The sequence below is a fragment of the Mytilus galloprovincialis genome, chromosome 8, assembly GCF_965363235.1.
Source record: "Mytilus galloprovincialis chromosome 8, xbMytGall1.hap1.1, whole genome shotgun sequence".
Taxonomy (NCBI): domain Eukaryota; kingdom Metazoa; phylum Mollusca; class Bivalvia; order Mytilida; family Mytilidae; genus Mytilus; species Mytilus galloprovincialis.
This window is the reverse complement of record NC_134845.1, coordinates 86,057,232-86,067,169: the sequence shown is the minus strand read 5'-3', so window position 1 is coordinate 86,067,169 and position 9,938 is coordinate 86,057,232. Positions and strand designations below refer to the sequence as shown.

The window sequence follows — 9,938 nt, the reverse complement described above, 5'->3', positions numbered from 1 at the left end:
CTGACTTGGTAATATTGTAAAACAGAAATTATTCTCCTTCTTGCAAAGCTTGAATTCCGTGCTGGTATTTGACATAACGTTTTGTCTTGTATACCGTGCTGGTATTTGGCATAACGTTTTGTCTTGAATTCCGTGCTGGTATTTGGCATAACGTGTTGTCTTTTTTTTTGTTATATCCAATCTTTTACGTTTGTATTATGTTTTACCCTTCTAAATACCTGGTATCGAGCATTGTTAAAGATTATCTTCCCTTCTTTTCGTACAGAATGCAATGTATTTTTGTCATAAGAAACATACAAAGGCCATTAACAGTAAAGTATCGACGACTTTTATTATTTGTTTTTTCGTTTATTTTCATGTTGAACATAGGCTTCTGTAGTCTCTTTAATATTTCCGAAAGATGATTGATTTTGCCATTTTAAACATCTGTTTTGTCTCTCCAATCTTTTATGTTTTGTTTTCGGCAATTATTGTGCTTTAAAATCAAACTTGTAAGACTAATGTACAAAACTCATACCTTTGCAGAAATCTTCATTTTTATCGCTACCATCTGGACAAAAGTGCCTCCGTCCATCACAAAGGGACACATCGGGGAAACAATGAATACCATCCCTACATTTAGAGTGCCCCGAAGCACATGCATGTACTGTAATGAAACGTTTGTAATTGTAACAACAGTTTCCTGAATTACTGAGGCCAAGTGCGACGTTGCTAATTTAAAGTTTTCGTTTGAATGGTTTTACCCTTGTAATTTTGGGGCCCTTTATACCTTATTGTTCAGTGTGAGCCAATGCTCCGTGTTGAAGGCCGTACAATGACCTATAATGGTTTACTTTTATTAATTGTTATTTGGATGGAGAGTTGTCTCCTTGGCACTCACACCAAATCTTCCTATATCCATTATCATTTTTAAAATTTTTATTTACTTGATTTCAATTATGACAATATTTGTCCTTAACTACTGAGTCTAAGTGCAACGTTGCTGATTTAAGGTTTTCTTAAAGTTGCATCATTATTTTTAACATTTTGATTAACATCATCAAAATTTTATTAAAATGTAAACAAGCTGCTGTGTTGAATGAGATATTCTGATATGACGTGCTTCTTTCGCTTTTGTAAACAACATCGTGACAAAATTCTCGATCTATCTATACTTAGTGCAGACTCAGAGAGACATGATAATGGATGTTACAATATACCTCCCACGTAAATCCACATGTGTCCGAGACTATTTACCAACGCTTTACCGATAAATTGAAATAAGACTACAAAAACTTTAATTCTTATTTGAATGCATAATAGAAAAAAATTAGAAATCTACAAATCAAAATAGAGTAAAATTCAGCTAAAGTTCATGATTGTTTTGGTGCATTTAAGTCATTTCAAAATATGACGTCATACATATGAAAATGCTGAAGCTGGAGGTTTTTCTGTTACCATTGAAATTTGTATACTATTACATTAAAATGATTCTTTGAAGTAGGTGTTGTTTTATTATCTATTCTAATGCATTATTCGCATATTTACAAATTTCAGCAAGTCAACATGGCTGCTCCTTAGATACGAAATGCCATCTTAGGATTTGATCATAAATTACGAGAAAAACATTAAGATTACAAATAACAAATGTTCGGTTTAAGAATTAAAAGAATAAAGTTGATTTTTTTTCTAGCGGTTATTTACGAAGTAATTCCTACAAGCTACAGCTAGATTTATTAGAAAGTTTAAGCTTTGTCTAACAGGGAGTAAAAAAGAACAGCAGCACATACGGCATTCCTACCCTCGCTTCAGTTTTTAAATGACCGTATTTCTCCTATAAGAATTGAAATAATTCATGGAAGGCATACAATTGTTGGAAATTAACACATGACCTGGGCCGTGATATTCGAATTTTATCCTGGAGGTTAGCATGGTTAGCGAGGGATAAAATTAACGAATGTGACGGCCCTGGCAATGTGTAAATTTACAACAAGTATATGGCTTCCATGAATTATTTCATAATAAGACATGTATATGCTTTTATAGTAATTTAAAATTCAACGCGTTATTTCTTTAATGAAATTTATTCATTGGTACTTTGAACAATGCCTAATGTAAACAAAGATTTTAATACTCTTCATAAGTCTGCAGTTTACTCTTTTTTACTTTCGGAAAGCGAATTTTAATTTATGAAGTAATATAGAAATTTATTTACATTTACAAAACTCAGGATCCTCATCACTGTTATCAGCACAATCAATTTTAGAATACCACTTGGTTCCGTCACACAGATGCTTGCGATTAATACACTGGATACCGTCTCGACATTTCACATAGTCGTTGGCACACTCGTGTACTAAAAAAGATAAATACAGCAAACAAAATTTAGGAAGACCCTTACTGCAACTAAACTTAACTTGCATCTCACTTTATTTTTTATATATAAAGCATATATATATATATGGTACTCCTCAGCAAATCCGTATGGTAAAGTTCTGAACCATAACTAGCTCATGTCGAAGGTGTCGACCGAAGCTTTTCACCAATTGAAAATTTCCTTGAGATCCAGATTCGTTTGAACACCACAGTTCTAGTTTTATGTCAATTATGTGTACTTGCTTATTAGACAAAGAAACTTTCAAGTCTAGTTTAATTAATTGATAATGTCGCATGCCGTACAAAATAGACCACGCGGGATTAATCAAAAGCATTCATTCACAATATAGAAAAAAAAACAGATTCACATAACAAGTATTCCGAAATGTTTTCATGTATATCTAAATATTTATCAAATTATTAATCAAATAATTGATTCCGAGTGTATGGAAAGCCTGTTTGTAGTTTTGTTGTATTCCATTGCATCTTTCTTATTCAGTAGTAGTCAATTATAGTTGTATTTACACTACCATACTTTGTTCTTTCATTGTGTATGTACCTCCCAATCTTGAGAGATACAAAAACGAGGAAAAGAATAGATTTCTTTTTCAATTGCACAATTCTTGTGTTAAAAAAATAATAATGTGGCAGCTAGCAGCACTTGAAAAGTAAACAAGTTGTCATCTTTTGATTACCACGAGAAGACGAATTGCGCTGTAAAAGGATGTGCTTTTATTTTTTGATTCGAGCGTCACTGATGAATCTTTTGTAGACGAAACGCACGTCCGGCGTATATATATAATTTTAATCCTGGTATCTATGATGAGTTTATTTTTTATCTTTAACCTAGATTTCGAGATTTTCGGAAAGTCTGAGTCGTATACAGATTTACATTTATTCAGACATTTCATCAAAATGGCTGCTGAAAAAAAGACGTTGAACAGCGGTATTCTAATGTTTCCGTTATTTGTTACCTAAATCAGATAATTAAGAAAATAAAAAAGACAGAAAGCACATACCCCTACAGAATGCCGGATCTTCATCACTCCAATCGTTACAGTTAAACATGGTACCCCTTCTACTTCCACCATCGCATAATCCCCACAAAGGAAAGCATTCATTACCATCACGACATTTAATATAGCCTTCCCCGCATGTCTGGTCTGTTTTCAAAGTAATGTAAGAGACAAATTAAGGAAAGCATTCATTACCATCACGACATTTAATACAGTCTTCACTGCATGTCTGGTCTGTTATCAAAGTAATAGAAGAGACAGATAAAGGAAAGCATTCATTAACATCACGACATTTAATATAGCCTTCCCCGCATGTCTGGTCTGTTTTCAAAGTAATATAAGAGACATATTAAGGAAAGCATTCATCACCATCACGACATTTAATATAGCCTTCCCCGCATGTCTGGTCTGTTTTCAAAGTAATAGAAGAGACAAATTAAGGAAAGCATTCATTATCATCACGACATTTAATATAGCCTTCCCCGCATGTCTGGTCTGTTATCAAAGTAATGTAAGAGACATATTAAGGAAAGCATTCATTACCAACACGACATTTAATATAGCCTTCACTGCATGGCTGGCCTGTTATCAAAGTAATATATTGAATAAATTAATAAATTGGTTTACATCGTTATTTCTCATTGTTGAAGGTCGTACGATGACCTATAGATATTAACGTCTGTGTTATTTGATCTCTTGTGAAGATTCGTTTCATTGGATATCATACCACATCTTTTTTTATATTCATGCACTTTGCAGTAGAGGAAAGTGGAATTCTTAATGACATTTATATTAAAAAAAGAGGGACGAAAGATACCAGAGGGACAGTCAAACTCAACGATTGAAAATAAACTGACAACGCCATTGCTAAAAATAAAAAGACAAACAGACAAATAATAGTACAGAAGACACAGCATAAAAAACTAAAGACTAAGCAACACGAACCCTACCAAAATCTAGGGGATCTCAGGTGCTTCCAACGGGTAAGCTGATTCTGCTCAACATGGGGCACCCGTCAATTTGCTTATGTTATTACAAAACCGGTTAATAGTCTAATTCGGTAGTACGGAACATATCCGATATCAGCCGGGAAACGGTAGTTCCATAACGGTCAACTTACTCGTAATGGCGTAAAATACGAAGGGCTGAAATCAAACATTCACCATTTGGAACTCCTGGTTTAATAGCTTCCTTGTGGGCAGCAGTCCTTTACTAAGGAAATCATGATAGATCAAATGATACATACTTTTACAAAAATCTGGGTCCAGGTCACTTTCATCCTTACAATACGCAGGGACACCATTACATAAGCTATTTGCGTTGAAACATTGTTTTCCGTCCCGACATTTCCTCCAACCATTCCAGCCATTCCAACCATCAAATTCAGGACAACTTTGTTCTGTAATTAGTTTTACAAATACTTATATCAAAAAGTAAAACAACAAAAATACCGAACTGCGAGGAAAATTCTTATGTAGAAAATGATGGAGAAAGCATGGTTTAACAGCTGGCTAACTCTCTCATTTGTATGACAGTCACATACAATTTTATCATTTTTTACTTGAAATTTGATATTCTATATAAGTTTACAATAAAACGAATATAATTTGGCTTTAAGTGTTCGTTATGAATTAAGATGAATTAACTTAAGGATTTCGGATGCATAGACATTTATACAAATATATTTCTCAATATTTTTAACAACCCGTTACCTCCTTTCTATCATTTCTTTTTCTTTTTACGTTACTCTAGAGCTAGCTCAAAGTAAGTAGATTTTGAGACAGGGCTATGAATCAATCAAATTAAGGTCATCACTCAACAAATTTTACGGTCGTCATCATGAGCTGATTGGCCATTATGTCAAAAGTGTGTCAGAAATCATATCTGATATTCTTGCACAGTCATAATAACCTTCCATCATTACCGAACTGAACAAAGAGATAACAAGACTGGTGCTGTATACGGTGCAGGAAATTTTACCCTACCGGAGAACTTGATTTCACTCCCGGTTTTAGCGGAATTCGTGTTGTTTCTTATTTATCATTTATAACTGTTGATGTAAATGTCCTTTGGTTTTGTGAGACTTTGTTTACTCCTTGGTTTTGATTGTTATTGTCTTTAGTTGCACGACAATCTGATTTTTTACACGTTTTATAAAATATTATAACATTAAATCGATTAAAATTTATTACGGATTGATCCTCTCATCAGGATAGATACATCATTCTGCGAGTAACCCTCTTTCAAAAACCCAGTTCCGCCGCTGAGAATAGCCGGCATCAAATACTCTTACGAAAATAAAAAAAAAATTTGAACTTATAATCAAGAAAGGTCCACAATAAAACACTCATAGCCATCTAATTGTGGTCAAACTATCATAACTTACCTAACAATTTCAGTTTTTTAAACAATTACTTGTTAAATTTGATGAATTTTTAAGAAATGAAAGAAAGTTCCAAATCGTGTCTTTCAAATAAAAGAGTCCTTTCCATAGACCTGCAATCCAACAGAAACACTACAAACCTAATGTTAGTAAAAGAGGGACGAAAGATACCAGAGGGATAGTCAAACTCGTAAATCGAAAAAAAACTGACAACACCTGGCCAAAAATGAAAGAAGACAAACACCGTGCTTTTCCATGTCGGTTTACGATATTCGAATATCGGTAAATGAATGTCGTCATAACTTAAAACTCCGTTCTCTTGAGTAACTTTCATCTAGTTCGGAGTTTAACTTTCGAATAATTAAACACGCTCCCTCATGCAAAGCTCTGATTTCTTTCACGGATTTGGCTATACATTTTGGACCTTTTGGATTATAGCTCTTCATCTTTTATATCAACTTTGGATTTTAAATATTTTGGCCACGAGCATCACTGAAAAAACATGTTTTGTCGAAATGCGCATCTGGTGCTGAAAAATTGGTACCGTTAATGTTATTATTGCAGAACTGGCAGTAGTTTAATAATGAGTGTGCCTTTTCACAAAACTTTGTTTTTTTTTTGTATGTATGAAATGGCATACTCTAAATGGATGTCTTATATTTAGATGTCTGATCTATACTATGGTATAACGATAGTATCAACTTTAAGAAAACTATTAGATTAATTTTTTTGGATGATGAGGAGGACTTACATTTTAAACAAGCAACATTCCAGCAATTTTGTTTGAGAATATAAAAAGCAACATATGTTAAAATCAGGACAGGATTAATATACATGGAATTGCACGAGGTCGCACGATCACCAAATTCATTCATAATTCCAAACGGCGACTGTAGATCATTTTTTCATATAGTTCTGTTAGTGAAATAATCATAATGAAAGCTTGTAGCTCTAGCATTAAATTCAGGAACCTGTTATGTGTACCCTTGTATATTACCATTGAAAAAAAAAAGAAACATTTGAACACGTATGATCATAACGTCATGTCTTTGTGTAACGTTTACGTTGACGCTTTTCGACAATCTTGCAAAATTTCACATGTTAAAAAGGAAAATAAAATATTTAAAAAATCAGCATAAGATTTTTTTCTTTTCTGAAATATTAAAATACCGAATAATTTCAATATAAATATCAATGTGTTCGTTTGATATTTATTCTAGTGAATGTTTCACTTGGCTTTAGATCATTTTTGCTATTTATTTTAGGTATTTTTTTTATATATAGCTGTTCAACGGTTTCGATACTTATTCATCTTCGGATTTCATATGTTTGGCTTTTCGGGTGAAGCTATATCCAGAAAAGCGCTTCGGACGCAAGAAATTATTAAACGTGTTGTTTTCAATATTTTACATCACTGGATCGATACCTCTGCTGGTGGACTATCAGTACCCGGGGTATCATCAGCTCAGTAGTCAGTACTTCGTTACTGACATGATTTAACAAACTTTACTAAAATCGTCCGTTTATACATTTTGAAATTATCAAGAAACTAAGGTTTCAACTCCCTCAGGCAAAATTGGATTTAGATGAATTTGGCTATTTATTTTAGGTATTTTTGACATATAGCTCTTCAACGGTGTCGGTACTTATACATCTTCGGATTTCAAATGTTTGGCTTTGAGCGTTCTGGAAGAAGATAAATCCAGAAAAGCGCTTCGGACGCAAGAAATTATTAAACGTGTTGTTTTCAATTTTTCAATAGAAGAGTAACTTGTACCTAAAATTTACTCACGTTTACAGAACTCTGGGTCTTCGTCACTATGGTCTGGACAATTATATGTTCCTGCACGATCACAGAGCCATTGAGACATGAAACAGTGTACACCATCCCTACACTTAGTGTAACCAGGCTCACAATTTTGATCTATTACAAAAACAGATACTCAAATGAATGGTTTTACACTAGTTAGGGCATTTTATAGCTTGCTGTTCCGTTTGAGCCTAAGCTCCGTATTGAAGACGGTATTTTAATATCTTAGAGGTTATTCTTAGTTTGTAACCTGAATGGAGAGTGGCCTTATTGGTACTCACACCTCATCTTCATATACTGTTGAGTCATAAGTATTCGTCGGATACCAATTTTCGTGGATTTCTTGGACACAGGGACAAAACGAATTGAAACGATCAACGCTATGCAAATTTTTCTAAAGAAATGCATGTTAACTTTGTCAAAACTACGAATTCAAATATCCATGATTATGCAAGTTTTCCTCATTCCACAAAAATTGGTACCCACGAAAATAAATGAATCCACAGTTATCCAGATACTTAAATTCCCCAAACTGAATGGCCACAGGTACAAAGAGGGTAACATAATAATTTATCTAACTATACATAAAGTCAAATACAGACAACAATGATAAAACAAATAGAAAAAAAACCATTATAATTACATAACGAGTGCTATTCATTTTTTAAATGCAAATATTCTACAAAGGAAATAGCTTTCTGACACCTACATTAATAGACAAATACAATATATATTAAATTCATCAATAAACATTTACGAAATACTGATAACTTTTAATATCAGTAATCCAGATTCAAATGGCAACATTTGCATGTCGATCTTATTGGTTATATTTCCCATCTTACATACATATCAAAGATAATATATAAAAGTTCAGCCCTTACCTCTACAAAAGTCAGGATCTTCGTCACTTTGATCAAGGCAGTAAGTGTTATCCCCATCACACAGATCTCGTAATGGGAAACATTGGATGCCATCTCTACATTTAGCATGAGTGGAAGGACAAGTCAATGCTGTATTGTATACAATTAATTATGTAATGATGCCACTAAATTGCTTTACCATACTGACAGACAGTATCGTAAATTTAATGATAGATCATATCAGGAATATAAGCGGTATAATTGAAGAAGTATTTTGTGTTTTGTCGTATTGCCAAGCAGGCTGTTTGTGAAAATGCTTAACATTAATATCAGTGGTACAACCTTTTGCATTAGCGACAATCTATACGCGAGAATCACTAACTACTTCATTTAGACATTAAATAAGTATTTCAAACAGATCAAAAGTTTAATGAATCGTTATTGCCTCGTTTTATTTATAACTACCTCTGCAGAACTCAGGATCTTTGTCACTACCATCTTTACAGAGCGCTGCCGTACCATCACATAATGATGTAAGAGGGAAGCATCGAATCCCGTCCCTACAACGGATATAATTATCCGGACAACGTCTGTCTATTTGAGAAAAACATAATTGATGAAATACCGATATATAGTTCTCGATATTAAACTTATTTTAAATCAGTCTTTTAACCACAATTTTACGGTAACTAAATATCTCTTTTTAAATCTTAGGATTGTTTTATATTTTCAGTACTTAACAGGTAAACTGCTGTTTTGATAAGAAGAAAAGGACAAAATATAAGTCTTCATGATTTATTAATGAAATTGAGGATTACACGTCCTTTGAACACACATAACAGAAAGATAGTCAAAGTGGTAAACAATTAATGTTAATCGGACTACTTTTTTATCACCTAATAATTTCAAAGTTTACAATACTTCTGAATCGAGATTCTTTTTCCGATTAAAGTGTCCAAATACAATTCTGAGCGCGTACGCATGCACGTTATGGACTTAATTTCTTGATTGGTCTACATTAATGGTATTTCTATCCCTAAAATGAATATGACTGCAATTAAAAGAGAAAAAAAAATGTTGGTCGTTTTCATGAGACAAAGTTCACATTTTTATAATTCATACAAACCTGCAGCGTCCACACTACTTTTCAAAATGCAACTGTTCACAAAAACGAGAAAAGCGTAGTATACGAATTTCAGTGTCATGTTTGCAACCTAAAAGATAACACTGAAATGTCGGTACACTTGTTAAAAGAAAAAAACATAAAAAATACCGAATTCCATGGAAAACTTTCTAAGTTCGTAATCAAATCGGAAATTCAATAGCTCAAACACATGAAACGAACGGATAACAACTGTCAAATTCCCGACTTCTTATACATTATGTTTTTATATGAGCTTTTGGTGCATGGAAGTATTGTAATATATATTTATTTTGCATTGTGAGTTAAAGGTTGTAATCCACACATCTACCTTGGTTTTTTTGTTTTTATCTGTATCTGTATCTGTATA

At 33.2% G+C, this 9,938-nt stretch overlaps 1 long non-coding RNA gene across 1 annotated transcript; it reads right to left on the bottom strand.

Annotated features, from left to right (window-relative positions):
* Nucleotides 1–545: 545 nt before the first annotated feature.
* On the bottom strand, nt 546–3,512 carry LOC143043628 (uncharacterized). The gene is made up of 3 exons (XR_012968514.1): nt 3,375–3,512; nt 2,195–2,335; nt 546–646 (listed from the first exon to the last, which is right to left on the bottom strand). It is a non-coding gene; the product is annotated as an uncharacterized LOC143043628 (long non-coding RNA).
* Nucleotides 3,513–9,938: the final 6,426 nt, after the last annotated feature.